The sequence below is a fragment of the Syngnathoides biaculeatus genome, chromosome 20 (assembly GCF_019802595.1).
Source record: "Syngnathoides biaculeatus isolate LvHL_M chromosome 20, ASM1980259v1, whole genome shotgun sequence".
Lineage (NCBI taxonomy): Eukaryota > Metazoa > Chordata > Actinopteri > Syngnathiformes > Syngnathidae > Syngnathoides > Syngnathoides biaculeatus.
This window is the reverse complement of record NC_084659.1, coordinates 12064280-12081258: the sequence shown is the minus strand read 5'-3', so window position 1 is coordinate 12081258 and position 16979 is coordinate 12064280. Positions and strand designations below refer to the sequence as shown.

The 16979-nt window shown below is 43.1% G+C and overlaps 4 non-coding genes across 4 annotated transcripts; all 4 read right to left on the bottom strand.

Moving 5' to 3' along the window:
• Nucleotides 1-3096: 3096 nt before the first annotated feature.
• On the bottom strand, nucleotides 3097-3168 carry trnac-gca (transfer RNA cysteine (anticodon GCA)). Its single transcript has one exon. It is a non-coding gene; the product is annotated as a tRNA-Cys (tRNA).
• A 4105-nt stretch (nucleotides 3169-7273) lies between these two features.
• trnap-ugg (transfer RNA proline (anticodon UGG)) lies at nucleotides 7274-7345 on the bottom strand. Its single transcript has one exon. It is a non-coding gene; the product is annotated as a tRNA-Pro (tRNA).
• A 3126-nt stretch (nucleotides 7346-10471) lies between these two features.
• trnad-guc (transfer RNA aspartic acid (anticodon GUC)) lies at nucleotides 10472-10543 on the bottom strand. The gene has a single exon. It is a non-coding gene; the product is annotated as a tRNA-Asp (tRNA).
• A 3792-nt stretch (nucleotides 10544-14335) lies between these two features.
• trnap-agg (transfer RNA proline (anticodon AGG)) lies at nucleotides 14336-14407 on the bottom strand. Its single transcript has one exon. It is a non-coding gene; the product is annotated as a tRNA-Pro (tRNA).
• Nucleotides 14408-16979: the final 2572 nt, after the last annotated feature.

Sequence of the window (16979 nt, the reverse complement as noted above, 5' to 3'; positions counted from 1 at the left end):
AAGGAATACAAGGCTGATAAGGAAGTTTTTGTTGGGGTTTCCATTCGCCCAACTTCTTTCAACCGTTCAACCGGATAATAAGGTTTAAATTGTGTTTTAGTCCTTTAAAGTGGTGATGGGAGAATTGTGTTGAAGTTTGAAACCGTTCCCAGCTAATTTGGTGACTCAAATCCAGACCAAACTCAACGGTCAGAGATGAAGCGCGTTAAAAACAAAAAGATAAAATATTAGTGGCAAAAACCTGCCTGGCCACTCACTTTGCTTTTCCTTTCCTTTCTCTTGGTTTCCTGGTCCTCTTGCACTTGAAAGAGTCTGGCTGCAGACCTCAACCTCTTAGACACCCCCCTCCCCCCACCTCACATCTCAAGTCCCATCCTGCAGACCCCCAACTCCCATCATCAGCAGGGAACAATTTGAAAATTGTGTCCATTTCTGTTTCAGTGTTTAAAGAATTTAGTGGAATATTTACGAGATAATCTTTAATTTCCAGTTTCAGCATTAAAGCCATTCATGTACACCACTGCACACTTCATTTACACACTCCTTTCATTCCGGTTGAAGTGTTTCTTTTATTAATAAATCAATGATGACTTAAAAAGGGAAGAAGGGTACAGATGAGGATGAGGATGAGGATGATGATGATGATGATGAGTCTTCAATCAATCTACCATTGATTTTTTGATGCCGTGGAAGGAAACCAGAGTGGTCGGAGAAAACCCACACAGAGATCATGCCAACTCTTTTTTGATTGTGGTTCTGAACCGCTGGTCCCCCGGGGAGAATATCGGATTCCGTTGCCCGGGAAAAGGGCACACGGCTGGCATGTTAACTGTGCAATGCATTGTGGGTTTATTCTTCATAGTCGGTCTAGTCAGGATTTGTGTATGCTCTCACTCTTAATGGGGTGAAAAAGTGTGGATGTGTGAAAATAAAAGGAGTTCCGGTTTTGCTCTTCCAATTATGCGTATGAATGATCCATCCACTTTCTAAGCCACTTATCCCCACAACGGTCACAGGAGTGCTGGAGCCCATCCCAACTCACACCACACAAAAGACACTATGACCTGGTTGCCAGTCAGTCACAGGGGACATAATTGACACCATCACTGAGCAGGAATCAAACCTACGCTGCCCACACCAAAGTCAGGTGTGTGTACCACAACACCATCAGTGACTTTCAGTCTCATCTGGTTTTTATTTAATTGTGTTAACGCACCTGCCCCACACTGCATGTTTGCCCTCTGTCAGTTGTGGCAAATTTTATTTTCCTGAGGGAATCCATTTTATACTTGTGTGAATCCAAATGTCTGACTTTTCTGGTTTGTGGTACTTTACGCACCATCCTGTAACAGAAATCTATATTTTTCAATTTCAATTTTACATTCATAGTGTTGAAAATACCGAGGTCTTTGAACCTGGGACCTCTTGCACCCGAAGCAAGAAGCATGGTCCTGCCTCGACTAACAAGACACAAGATGTACCTATTGACATTTTTTTTTTTTTAATCATGCCACTCGACCAGGATTGGAACCCGTGGCTCTCGTGTCACATGTCGTGTTTTAGCACCACCCTAGTGAAAATGAATCCCAAACAATGAATGTATTATTTTTCGTAAATCGAGCAACCGTTCTTTCTTTTGCAGTTTCCTGAATGTTTTATTAGGATTACATTAGATTATGTTTTATATACAATGTTACATAGGTGTTTACTCTGGGGGGGCTCTGAATTTATTTATTTATTTTTCTGGGGGGCTTGTAACAGGAAACAATTGAGAATTATTGCACAAGACCAACAAGCCAAAGGAGAGATGTTTTTGTCACAGGGTATACCACATGACAACGTTTTAGAGGGTGTCATCCAGGAGTTGAAGCCAAGACGTCTCGGACCGTAAGCAAGAATCATACCCCTAGACCAACGAGCCACAAACCTTCATTGTTGACACCAATTTTAGAATCATGGTACGGTTTTGAGGTCCAAGTTTCATTCCCAGTCCTACCTGTGGAGAGTTTTTATGTTCTCCCCGTGCCTGTCTATTGTTTCTGCGTTGTGTATTTTTTTTGGATGATGAATGAGAAGACACACACATTGGCTGGTCTCAACCTGGTTTAATCAACTGTGTATTATAAAAGAGACAGATTCAGAGATGTGAACAGATTTCACTTCACAATTACTCTCAAACTCTGACACTCAGGAGTCCATCAAACAAGAGGAAATATATCACAAAAACAAATAACATCTGATTTACATTGCAGCAGATGAAAAGAATATGAAAAAACTTGCATAAACTCGCATAGCTGTATTATAAAGGAGACATATTCACAGATGTTCATAGATTTCTCTTCAGAATTACTCTCAAAACTCTGCAACGTCAAGAACACGGTCACCACGCGGCTTCTGCTGACACTCATTCACACTGCACAAAACACATGGCCACCTACTAATGATGCACACGGACCTTGACAACGTCTCCACTTCTCCAGCTAGCGAGTTTCTGTTTGAAATTCATGAAACACATTAAACACCCTGCCTCTGTGACTAAACCTGCTTTGCAAATGTTTTAAACTAACTAATATTCACATTCTAAAACAAAACAATGAAAATGAGTGGAGGAGAACAAAAAGTGTGCCTTCCACCAGGAATCTCACAAACAAGAGGAAGTATTTCTTCCTACCACATGATAAATGTGGCTTCAAAATAAACACACAGCCTATTTTCTGTGTTTCTCAGATCTTCCAACAATTCAATGGCATTTTCCCCTACAATGAAGATTTTTAACACACAATGATGTTGAAAAGAACAAAAAAGAATAAATGAAAGTGCTGCCTTTCAAAATAAAACCGCGCTTCCACATCGTGTTCCTATTAGAGCACAATAGCATCACACCACTACATAAACTCAATAGTCGGGTATATAATTGGCAACCAAGACAAGTCTCTGAAATGGCCGACCAGTGAATCAGTGTCTAAAAAGCTTGCACTGTATTTGTCATTCAAGTCACGAGTGGGGAATTTTCTACCATCTTTGAGGGGAGGATTTTTTTGCTCATGAGATGACCAAAACCCTAAATTCATGCCATCTCTGAACAAAGTAGGAAGAAGGGGGCATCCAGAGTTGAACTGGAGACCTCTTGATCTGCAGTCAAATGCTCTACCACTGAGCTATACCCCCATGTCTTACTGCTACCACTTAGTTCTGTAGACAATTCAATATTCATCATTCGTTCCAGTCGTGAAATGTGTATGATTGAGAACTGTTAGGATCAAAGGATTTGTGCCTACCCGCTGTAATAGATCATTTTAGTCTAATACCTGATTGCGAGTAATGTTTTACTTCTGACACTCACGTCTCCTGTTGAATGCAGCCCTATGGGGGCACAAACCAGTGCAATCTGTCGGCCGGTCCCAAGCCCGGATAAATGCAGAGGGTTGCGTCAGGAAGGGCATCCGGCGTAAAAACTGTGCCAAACAAATATGAGCGTTCATCTAAAGAATCCCATACCGGATCGATCGTGGCCCGAGTTAACAACGCCCGCCCCCGGCACTGCTAACCTGCAGGGCGTCGGTGGAAATTCAGCTACTGTAGGTCGAAGACAAAGAAGAGGAGGAAACCGGATCCAGCGTCAGAAGAAAAAGAGGAATACACAGAGCCTACAACTGAGTGTAGGGACTTTGAATGTTGGGACTATGACAGGAAAAGCTCAGGAGTTGGTTGACATGATGATTCGGAGAAAGGTTGTTATTCTGTGCATCCAAGAGAGCAGGTGGAATGGTAGTAAGGCTAGAAGTTTAGGAGCAGGGTTTAAATTATTCTACCACAGAGTATATGGGAAGAGAAATGGAGTAGGGGTAGAGTTGAAAGAGAAATTCTGGAAGGAACTAGATGAAGTAGTTCTGAGCATCCCAGACAGCGAGAGAGTTGTGATTGGTGCAGATTGTAATGGACATATTGGTAAAGGAAACAGGGGCGATGAAAAAGTGATGGGTAAGTACGGCATCCAGGAAAGGAACTTTGAGGGACAGATGGTGGTGGACTTTGCAAAAAGGATGGAGATGGCTGTAGTGAACACTTATTTCCAGAAGAGGGAGGAACATATAGTGACCTACAAGAGCAGAGGTCGAAGCACGCAGGTGGATTATATTTTGTGCAGACGATGTAATCTGAACAACATTCTTCCTTTCTCAGCTTCCACCACATGGTTCTCTGCTCTACTTTTGTCTTCTTAATCTTCCTACCCACCACCAGAGTCATCCTACATACTACCATCCTATGCTGTCGAGCCACACTCTCCCCTACCACTACTTTACAGTCAGTAACCTCCTTCAGATTACATCGTCTGCACAAAATATAATCTACCTGCGTGGTTCTACCTCCGCTCTTGTAGGTCACTATATGTTCCTCCCTCTTCTGGAAATAAGTGTTCACTACAGCCATCTCCATCCTTTTTGCAAAGTCCACCACCATCTGTCCCTCAAAGTTCCTTTCCTGGATGCCGTACTTACCCATCACTTCTTCATCGCCCCTGTTTCCTTCGCCAACGTGTCCATTACAATCTGCACCAATCACAACTCTCTCGCTGTCTGGGATGCTCAGAACTACTTCATCTAGTTCCTTCCAGAATTTCTCTTTCAACTCTAGGTCACATCCTACCTGTGGGGCATAGCCGCTAACCACATTATACATAACACCCTCAATTTCAAATTTTAGTCTCATCACTCGATCTGATACTCTTTTCACCTCCAAGACATTCTTAGCCAGCTCTTCCTTCAAAATAACCCCTACTCCATTCCTCTTCCCATCTACTCTGTGGTAGAATAATTTAAACCCTGCTCCTAAACTTCTAGCCTTACTACCTTTCCACCTGCTCTCTTGGATGCACAGAATATCAACCTTTCTCCTAATCATCATGTCAACCAACTCCTGAGCTTTTCCTGTCATAGTCCCAACATTCAAAGTCCCTACACTCAGTTGTAGGCTCTGTGCATTCCTCTTTTTCTTCTGACGCTGGATCCGGTTTCCTCCTCTTCTTTGTCTTCGACCCACAGTAGCTGAATTTCCACCGACGCCCTGCAGGTTAGCAGTGCCGGGGGCGGGCGTTGTTAACCCGGGCCACGACCGATCCGGTATGGGATTCTTTAGATGAACGCTCATATTTGTTTGGCACAGTTTTTTTTACGCCGGATGCCCTTCCTGACGCAACCCTCTGCATTTATCCGGGCTTGGGACCGGCCTACAGATTTCACTGGTTTGTGCCCCCCATAGGGCTGCATTAGCCTTAATACAACAGTAGCGGCTTTCTATCTGCAAACATTTGAGTAAGGCAAATGTGAACAAATAGAAAGCCGCTACTGTTGTATTAGGGCTAGTATTACTATTAGGGCTACATTCAGACATTCACGCTATAATTTGTTAGTACTTAGTCATTTACACCTTGTACATTTTAATTATTGTCACATTACTTAATGCTCCTTTAAATAAATTTAAAAGATGGTGTAATATTTATTTGTCATAGATCTTTTTCCCTAATCGGTCCGATTTGTCGGACCTGAAAAGGCCATAATGGCTAAGCAGAAACAACAACAACAACAACAACAGTGAGTTACGCACTCTGTCCCGGGTGATTACAAGTTACTTACTCGGGCAACGATTTAAACCTTTTCTTCAGACAACGTTTTGCAGAGGACACTCTGAATCCACCCGCTTACAAAGTAATTGTAAGCGTCCAAGGACTTGTAGGCCTTCATCTGTGGGTTACTCAGGCTGTTGGTTGTAAGCACCAAGTAGTTCACAATGTCGGGGTATTCCACTCTCGGCCAACATTTTTCAGTCGCAAAATCAGCTTTCGATAGACTATACGGGTCCAGATCGTCACATAAACTGATTTTCTGCCTGTAGTAGGGTTTCAGATCAGCCGACAGATCCTCGAAATACTTGGAAAACGCCATAGAAAGTGCAGATACAATGAACGCGATGCTGGTATGTAGACAAAGTTTAAGAACTGTTTACAACCTCCGAAAATGGCCGACACACGAAAAATTATTACCCACAATGCACTTGTTCTGAAGTTGTGCAAGTGACCTATTGTCTAATTCAAGGTCAAGATGTTCAAGCTTGGTGGGATTCTGGCTCGCAAGTGACAATTATTGATGAGGTATGGAAAGAAATGTATTCTGCCAGACACAAAACTCAGAGACATTTCAGAAATTTTGGACAGAGTGGGCCCTTTAGACACAGTAATAGCCAATGGAGAGAACATGTCGTGTGTGGGCTGGGGAGAGGCAACCTTTAGTTTAGCTTCAGGGGACGCTCCCACCACTTCACTGAACATCTGTAGTCTCGTAATGAAAGGTGACAAGCTTGGCCAACCAATCATTGGATCTAATGTTATTGAGCTGATCATAGTCAATGAACTAAAACAATCTAATGCCACTGACAGAAAATTCCCAAGACAAATGGTGACAACAGCATTTCCCAATCTTGAACTCGAACAAGCACAGTTGGCTGGAAGAACTGTCATTGTCCAAAACATTCAAGCTTTATATCCTGCCTCCATATGAGAGGGTGCTCGACCTCCACCTCCTGTTTGCTTGAGCCACGTCCGACTCGAAGAAAACAAAGCAACTGACCAATGGGACCCACCAGTCAATTTGAGTCACCTCAGTAACCAGTGTGGCCAGAGAAAACCCACATAGGCACAGGGAGAACATGCAAACTCTACACAGATGTGGGCAGGATCGAACCTGTGTCCTCAGAACTGTGAGCCCATCGCTTTACCAGCTGATCCACCATCCCACCGACACACCATCCGATAACAGAAATCTATATTTTTCAATTTCATGTCATCATATTTTATATTCATTGTTTTCAATACCGAGGTCTTTGAACCTGGGACCTCTCGCACAATCAGCAAGAATCATGCCCCCCGACCAATGGACCACAAGATGACACCTTTGCTTTCATGTCGCATGCAACTTTGTCGCGCCTTCCAAGTGAAAATGATGACCACAAGTAAATATCTTTATTGAACATGGATCAATATCTGTCTTTTGTACTTTCTTCAACGATTATAAGGATTATATTGAAGTATCCCTTATGTAAAGTGCAACGCACTGTGGGAAAGGGGTTTTGCAATTTATTTTCATTTTTCCTGTGAGGGATTGTAACAGAAATCAAATGAGTGTCAGTGCACAAAACCAACAAAGCAAAGTATTAACCTCTTTGACACATAGCTTTAAGCATGCAACAGTTGGAAATTGTCAAGGAAGAACTGTAATTAGGGCTCGTCCGGGATTTGAACCCGGGACCTCTCGCACCCAAAGCGAGAATCATACTCCTAGACCAACGAGCCACAAGAGTTAGCAGATGTCAATGTTTTTAGAATCATAGAATCAGACCCGGAGGAGGCAACCCACATTTCTTGAGGTGGAGCATTTTCAAAAATGGATGAAAATTGGAAAAAGATGGGGAGGGAAATAATTTTTTGTTTTTGAGATGGTTTTTGTGGAAGGAGAAATATTGCACAAAATTATTCTACTTCGTTCCCTGCCTGACTGTGGCGGTTGAGGTCTGCAGGATGGGACTTGAGATGTGAGGTGGGCGTCCTAAGAGGTGAGGTTTGCAGCCAGACTCTCGAGTGCAAGAGGACAAAGAGAGAAAGAAAACATGGAACTCGGCATGTGGGTCGATGTTTGCCAAGGCTTTTCATCAATTATTTTTTTTAATCTTAACACTAATTGCCTGACAATGTTTTTGGTGATTTCAACTTTTCACATCGATCCAAATTAATGGGCCTGGACCAATGGTTTAGCTGGACTGTCACCATGGGGAAAACAACAGTAGGCTGAAGACCCCACCCAAACTCACTGCTGTTGTGTCCATGAGCAAGACACAGTTACCCTGAATTGCTCCCCGGTTGTTTCACTCGCCCCAGATGCTCCAGTGTGTTCCACTAACAAGTGTGTGTGTTTACTCTGATGAGTAAAATGCAGACAACAAATGTTGTGTACATGCTTGCTGGTTCATGAAAATAAAGATGAGTCTTCTATTTCCTCATGAAGACCTAATGACTTCTTCCTCCTGGATGTGTTGATGGTGACTCTCTTTTCTTCATCCATTCATCCATCCATTTTCTTTGCTGCTTATCCTCACGAAGGTCAAGGGGAGTACTGGAGTTGATTCCAGCTGTCAACGGGGAGGAGGCAGGGTACACCCTGAACTGGTTCCCAGCCAATCACAGGAGAAATTGAGACAAACAGCCACACTCACAATCACACCTAGGGGCAATTTATAGTGTCCAATTAATGTTGCTTGTTTTTTTGGGATGTGAGAAGAAAAGCCACGCAAGCACGGGGAGAACATGCAAACTCCACACAGGGAGGTCCGGGATTGAACTCAGGACTTTCCACCTTATCCACTGTACCACCCATACCAATTCTAGAAACATCAACATTTGAATCAGAGTTAGCACAGACCTGGGTAAATATTTTCACATGAAAACTGAAACTTTTGTGTACCTCTGTGTGTGTCTGTGTTTGTGTGCTTTTGTGCATGTGTGTGTGTGTGTGTGTGTGTGTGTGTGTGAGCCACACACCCCCTATCGTGTTGATCAGGACAATATGGAGGAGAGAATCTGATCACGAACTGAGCAGAGAAAAGGTTTCTCTCCAGTGTGTCTTCTCTTGTGCCATTTGGTTTTCCAGGTAAAATATTTCCCACAAAGATAATTTCCATCGCTTGTTGTGAGTGTGACGTGTGAGTTTAGATTTTTCATCATCTCTTTATCAGTGATGAGAGTGCGACATCATCATTTTTAATGGGGAAAATGTCTTTGATATACGGTACAAGCAAATTGAGTCAAATTCACTGTTTTAACAAGTGTCATTTATTAAAGATCACAAATATACTACTTCTCAATCATTTCCTTATTTTTTGTTGACATCACTAAACTATTGTACAAAATACATAGTTTTCAAAGTATGGGTCTATATTTGAATAACTTTTTTTTCAAGAAATTTTCTGGAAATTAAAAGAAGAATACACCTTGCTTGAGTTTCCAAATGGGTTTGTTAAAGTTGGCATTATATCATACATTGCTGTCATGTATCATTGCACCACATGAACAACAGCTCGTACCCAAAAATTATGTCAATCACTGATTTAATATGTGGAAAAATCTATTAACTTGTGTGTAAAACCACGGTGGGCGTGTGCCACGTCCTTGCAGGCCTCATGCATGAACCCAAAAATTGTCGACAATCAAGACCAACATTTATGCAATTTTTACTCTTGGCGACTTTAACCTCTGAAATATTACTACAATTAGCCCAACAATTTATCTGGATCAAATCAGGGCAGCACGGTGGGGTACCTGTTGAGCATTGGTCTCACAGTTCTGAGGATGAAAAGTAGTTTCTTTCAGCGTGTCCCTTGCGGGGTCACCACAGAGTATCATCTCAGATGAATGCAAATATATGTCTGGCACAATTTTTACACCGGATGCGATTTGTGACGCAACCCTTCTCAGGGAGTGGAGGCCCCAGTGGGACACGAACCCACAACCCCTGGTTTACCAAACCAGTGCTCTACCCACTGAGCTACAGGGCCCACATTTCTGAGGATCACGGGTCAAATTCTGACCCAGGCCTCATGCATGAACCCAAAAATTGTCAACAATCAACACCAACATTTATGCAATCTTTAATCTTGGCGGCTTTAACCTCTGAAATATTACGACGATGAGCCAAATATTTTATATGGATCAAATAAGGGCAGCACGGTGGGGTACCTGTAGAGTATTGGTCTCACAGTTCTGAGGATCACGGGTCAAATTCTGACCCAGGCTGTGTCGAGTTTGCATGTTGTCCCTGTGACTGGGTGGGTTTTCTCAGGGCACTCCTGTTTCCTCCCACATCCCAAAAACAGAATTGGAGACTCTAAATTGCTCTTGACTGTCGTCTGTTTCCATCTGCCCTGCGATTGGCTCGCAACCAGTTGAGGGTGTAGGCTGCCTCCTCCTCGAAGATTGCTCAGATTTCCTCAAGCAATAATTCTACATCCCTGGTGAGGATCAGCGGCTAAGAAAATGGATAGATTGATATTTGTGGGTTGGATTTCAATGTTGAAAAATGACATTAGAAATTTTAATTCATACTCTGATGGCAATGAATTACTTCCAAGTTTGTGTTTTGTCGATTTGTTTTTGTAATTTTGATATTTTCTTTGTTTGTTTTGTGGTTTCTGGAAGGTTATAATGTTTCCCGATTTATTACGTTTGGCAATTTCAGGCCACTGTAGTTACGAATGCAATTCCGGCGAGTGAAGCAGTTTGCTGGTCCTGCTGACAGATAGGACATGAGCAACAATTTCAGATGTGTCGAACTGGAGTTGTGTGAGGGCCTTGTTTGGAAACAAAGCTGCTCGGCTTCTTTTCCGTGAAGAAGAGCCCCACGAAAAACAAACCAATAAGATTATCCATCTCCCCGTCGGGGAATCGAACCCCGGTCTTCCGCGTGACAAGCGGAGATACTGTCCACTATACTAACGAGGAGACTCTTGCTCTTCTTTCCTGGGAACAGATGGTCTTCGGCTGAGTGTTTTTTTTCAATTTTATTTTTTTTGTCGTCAAAGAACTTTTGAACATGAGGTGCTGGTCACACTGAACATGTTGAGTCGAGTGCCACCATAGTAAAATATTGTTTGAAAATATTCTGTGCGCGTTAACTCTTTCCAAAGTTGTGGTAATCAGACAAAGCTAAAAAAAAAATGAATATGGTAAAAACTCACTTGATTTCAGTTCTCACACATATATTTGTGAAACACTTGGGAAATTACTGGCTAAATTCTAGATAAAAAAATAAAATAAAAATAAAAATAAATCTATATGATGTTTCTTAATAGGTTGTAACATTTTTATTTCTAGAAATGGTCCATTTGGAGTTGTCATTTGCTGTAAGATATAATCATCAAAATTATACTGACTTAAGAGAACTGAGTGATTTATGCTTGAACTTGTGTACTAAAGAACTTAAGACTGATTCATTTGGTTTTGATCCACCAAGGCGTGATGTACTCATCCTAGTACGAGGATGATGACTGATTCGTTTCCCAGAGGAAGGACAGACTCCGCAGCGAGTTTACTCATAAGAGCTTTTGCTAAGTCCTGACTGAATTCTGGTGAGAGGTCACGATATTCTTGTGGAACTTGTGAGAGGTCCACTGGGTTGACAACAAGTGGTGTGTCTTTGGAGGCTCTAACAGCAGAAACCAGGCAGTGGCAGCGACAGCGAGGACTTCATCTAGTATTAGTTCAATGGGTCCAGTCTACTGTGGTCTTGTAATTTGAAGCCAGGGATTACCAAGAACCACAGGCATCTCAGAGTAAGGACTGACACAGAGGGATATGGTTTCAGGGTGATTGCCGGACATGAGGAGTGTGAGAGGCAATGTTTGGTGGATGGCAGGTGACCGAATCATCCAGGGCTGCGAAACTTTACGGGATGGTGACTGATGTGGCTCGTTGCTCTGGCGGTATGAGTCTCACTTTGGGTGTAAGAGGTCCCAGGTTCAACTCCTGGAGGACCACAGCTATTCCATCTGTAGTGCCACATTATGGAGTATTCTTACAAGTGGCTCAAGGTGACCCTCGGAGCAAGCAAAGGGGTCATTGAACATTCCTGTGTTGGTTGAAGGCAAATGATTTTTGTTTTGGGTGCCACCCAAATGATCAATGAAATATGTAATTATCTTCTTCATTTAAAACACCCTTGTTGCACTTGTGACAAGGAATGAAGTCATGTGCTCTTCTTTGTGGGTTCTTTGTACTTTGGTTATATTTCTCAAGGAGAACAGGACTCCATGGGGTCCCGGGAATGAAATCTCCGATAAGATCTCTTTGGAAATTTCACCAGCCAGTTTGAAAAGTGATCACGTTTTTCAATTCTGTGCGCCTTGTTCTTGCAGTATGGTTCTTGATTGATTGTGGCTGTGAGAAGTGCAGTTTTCAAGTTATAGAAAAAAAACTCAGGGGTCTCGGTGCGATAACGCAGTTAGAGGGGCATGTGAGACCCTGAAGAAAATGATTCACAATAATAAATGTTTTCTTTATTGTAATCTGATCTTTGTTTTTCTTTTGTCAATCTAAGGATTTGATTAGATTCGTCTTGATTTTCAATTTTTTTCTTCTTTTTGGAGGGGTTCGTAACAGAAAATATTTGAGAAACAATGTACTTGAACCGTTTGCATCTTCTCCCCGTGCTTGTGTGGGTTTTCTCCGGGCACTCCGGTTTCCTCTCACATCCCCAAAACATGCAACATTGATTGCCCCAAGGTGTGATTGTGAGTGTGACTGTTGTCCGTCTCTATGTGCCCTGCGATTGGCTTGCAACCAGTTCAGGGTGTACACCGCCCCATGCACGATGACCACTGGGAAAGGTTCCAGCGACCCTCATGAGGATAAGCGGCTAACCCTAACATAAATACGAGTGGAATTTGACTCCATTTCACTCACCACACACAGAAGCAAGGTTCTCAAATTTATTTATTTCTGTGAAACATGGCATAAATCTATATTTAACCAACAAAAATCTTCCAGTGATCTGTGTGAGGATAAACAGGACACAAACTGGATGATAGGATAATGAAAACGATTTATGAGGAGTTTTTATCTGTAGTTGCCAAAAACAGGAGTGCTGAGTGCATTGACCGCAATGGACCTTTCCGACTTGTCAATCACTCATACAATAATAGTCAGTCAGATTCCCGCATTGTCTTAACCTCACACGGATTAAGTGAATATAACGACTCCTCCAACTTTGAACCTCGGTCCCAAGAACTGTGATGCCAACAGTCTAACAAGTTCCACAATCGTGCTGTCCGAGAATGTTGAAGTGTTTCATGATTTGTTTTGCACACCTGCCCGCTTCTAACTGCACCTGAACCCATAGGCAATGCGAGCTCACAAGGTGGTTTGGGGGTCCTGCCGACAGACATCACACAAGCAACAGTTACAGTTGCGTACTACAGTCGTTGTGATATTTGCCAAAGATGCGTGAGGTCCCTGTTTGGAAAAAAAACTGCTCTGCTTGCTTTCCGCAAATAAAAATCCCATGAAAAGCTCAAACAAAATTTATTTAACTCCCTGTCAGGGAATCAAACCCCGGTCTTCCGCGTGACAGGCGGAGATACTGTCCACTATACTAACGAGGAGACTCTTATGCTCAGTTCCTGGTAAGAGAAGCTTTTCTAATACATGAAAATATCCAATGAATCACAATCTCACGAAGCAGATGACATAAGACAGCCCCTTCTCAGCTGGTCACTAACGGTGTAGTGGTGCACACGCAAACCTTTCATGTAAGTGGTGTGGGCTCTATTCCTGCTCAGTGGTGGTGTTGCAAAGTTCCCTGCAACTCTCTGGCAACCAGCCCACAGTCCAATCTGGCTTTTGCCCAATTTTAGCTGGGGCAGGCTCCAGCACTCCCGTGACCCTTGTGAGGATAAGCAATTTGGTCTGATGGTCCTCTCGAGTGGGTGTCTATTGCTGAATATATTTCTGCCGCAGAGGTTCATGAGTAATACCCATGTTGGCGGAGGGACGATCGGGCTTAACTAAATCTTGCTCAATTGGGACCGAATGTTGTGAATCCTCAACGTGGGACGCCGCTGATATCTTATTGACTTACGAAAATATACACAACATAAAGGTGGAGCGTCTTTGGAGCAGCAGAAAGCAGGCAGTGGGAAAGACTGTGAGGACTCCATCCAGTGATAGTTAAATCACTTCCATCGATTGTGGTCTTGTAATTTGAAGCCAGGGAATACCAAGAACCTCAAGGGAAGGAGTGACAAACAGTGATATGGTTTCACGGTGATTGGCGGAGATGAAGAGTGGGATCGGCAGTGTTTTATGGGTGACAGAGGAGATAACCGTGAACCTTTGCGGGATGGTAGCGGATGGAGGCACACAGTGACGCATGTGGCCCGTTGGTCTAGAGGTATGATTCTCGCTTTGGGTGTGAGAGGTCCCGGGGTTTAGGGTGGCAAGCAAATGATCGATGAGTTATGTGCTTGATTGTTGCGGATGAGTTATGAGGTTGTCTGCTCTTCTGTGTTGGTTGTTGTTCTTGGGAAACACTTCACAAGGAGAGCAGGACTGAAAGAGGTCCCGGGGTTGAAATTCCCGACAAGCTCTCTTTGGAAATGTCAACAATGTCAACTTTTCTTCTCAGCACGCCATCACAATTGACCACAAGTGCCTTCTGATTGACTGGAAAGTATTAACCTTTTTGACACATAGTATATCATGTGACAATTTGAAATTCTCAAGGAACATGTCTTATCAGGGCTCGTCCGGGATTTGAACCCGGGACCTCTCGCACCCTAAGCGAGAATCATACCCCTAGACCAACGAGCCACAAAAGTTCACACTTGACACTCATTTTAGAAGCATTCTACAAGACCAGGAGGAGGCAACCCACATTTCTTAATCTTTTCAGCGCCGCTCTCGTGGCTTGCTCGAGCTTTTTCAAAAATGGATGAAATTGGAAAAAGATGGGGGAGGAAGATAAATTTTTTATTTTAATATGGTTTCTGTGAAAGGTGAAATATTAAACAAAACTATTATACTTCATTCCCTACCTGATGGTGGCGGTTGAGGGCTGCAGGATGGGACTTGAGATGTGAGGTGGGGGCCCTAAGAGGTGAGGTGAGCACCCAGACTTTCTCGAGTGCAAGAGGACCAAGAAAGAGAGAAAGAAAACCTGAAACTCGGCATGTGGGTAGATGTTTGCCAAGGCTTTTCATCAATTATTATTTTTTTTTATCTTAACACTAATTGCCTGACAATGTTTTTGGTGATTTCAACTTTTTACATCGACCCAAATTAATGGGCCTGGACCAATGGTTTAGCTGGACTGCCACCATGGGGAAAACAACAGTAGGTTCAAGACCCCACACAAACTCACTGCTGTTGTGTCCATGAGCAAGACACAGATACACTGAATTCCTCCCCGGTTGTTTCAGTTGCCCGGTGCTCCAGTGTGTTCCACTAACAAGTGTGTGTGTTTACTGTGATGAGTAAAATGCAGACAACAAATGTTGTGTACATGCTTGCAGGTTCATGAAAATGAAGATGATTCTTCTATTTCCTCATGAAGACCTGATGACTTCTTCCTCCTGGATGTATTGGTGGTGACTCTCTTTTCTCCATCCATTCATCCATCCATTTTCTTTGCCGTTTATCCTCACGAGGGTCACGGGGAGTGCTGGAGCCGATTCCAGCTGTCAACAGGCAGGAGGCAGGGTACACCCTGAACTGGTTCCCAGCGAATCGCAGGGCACATCAAGACAAACAGTCGCACTCACAGTCACACCTAGGGGCAATTTAGAGTGTCCCAATTAATGTTGCATGTGGGAGCAAACCGGAGTCCCCAAAGGGAACCCACGCAGGCGCGGGGAGAAAATGCAAATTCCACACAGGCGGGGCAGGGATCGAACCTGGGTCCTCAGAACTGTGAGGCCAACACTTTACCAGCTGAATCACCGTGCCGAAATGAGACATCACAATTTATAATTATACCCACCATAAGGGATTGAATTTGCTTATTTACTTGTATTCAGAGTATCAACTTTAAATTGGTTTGCTCATAAATTGTACATTACTCGATGACAAGGCGCCGTCAACAACCAACTATGCAACCGTGAACAAGCGGATTCTACTTCAAGTCTACCACCTGAAAACAGGAACTTAATGTGATCTAACAGTCACAATTAATTTCAATGCTATTTAACTTAGTTGAAACAGGAATGAGTTTTTTTTCCCACACACGCTGACTTTTGGTTCATAGGTTTGAGATTGACAATGCTAGAGAACCAAGTCTAATGTTCATTTTAGTCTCTGCTGTAGGATCAGAGTAGATCTCATGGAAACGTCAATGATAAACAATATGAAAAACAGAACACAAATTTGACCGTTAACAGGCACAAACCCTTGTGAACCAAATATCTAATGGATGAGCTTCTTGTCTGTAGGTTGTAGGGTTGATGAATACTGTCTGGGTGTAATTGAGACACCATTTAAACAATGCAACCTTTGCCCCAGACCCCAAAAGAATCCAAATGGATTGGAACTGGGAAACATGCTCAGCTCCAGTCGCTCCACTTCCTGTTGATACGCAGACTCCGTCTGGACCGTCTTGGATGAGGCAGATGACTGTGGTGACTCAGGGTTCTTTCCTACTGGATGAAAGAACACGATTGATGGCAGTTTACTATTTATTCAACTTGGCTTTCTGATTCTCAACTTGGTCAACTCACCATTTATTATTCAAGGATTACCGTGAAGAGTAATTCACTTGTACCTCAAAACAAAATTAAAATCTTCTTGCTTTATGATTGGAAATGCCATTTTGTTCCCGCCTCCCTCAAAAAGTTTCTAGACTCTTATTTTGAAGGGTATACCCTGGAGCTCAGCATTTTGGAATAAAAAGTAACTTCATTCCACTTTTTTTTCAATGGATGGAACCAAATGCAATAAAATTTTCATGGTTTCCTTGACTCAGTGATAAGGTTGGTTGTGATTCACACATATTGCTTCAAAGATGGCGGCCTGTGGAGCAGCTGTAAAGCGTTGACCTCACAGTTCCGAGGTCCCGGGTTCAATCTTGGACCCGCCTGTGCGGAGTTTCCATGTTCTCCTCGTGCCTGGGTGGGTTTTTCCGGGCACTCCGGTTTCCTCCCACATCCCAAAAACATGCAACATTAATTGGATGCTAAATTCCCCTTAGCTGTGATTGGGAGTGTGGCTCTTTGTCTCTATGTGCCCTGTGATTGGCTGGCAACCAGTTCAGGGTGTACCCTGCCGCCTGCCCGATAACAGCTGGGATAAATTCCAGCACTTCCCGTGACCCTCGTGAGGACAAGTGGCAAAGAAAAGGGATGGATGGATGGATGCTCATATTTTCGTCCAAATACGTATGCAGTATATA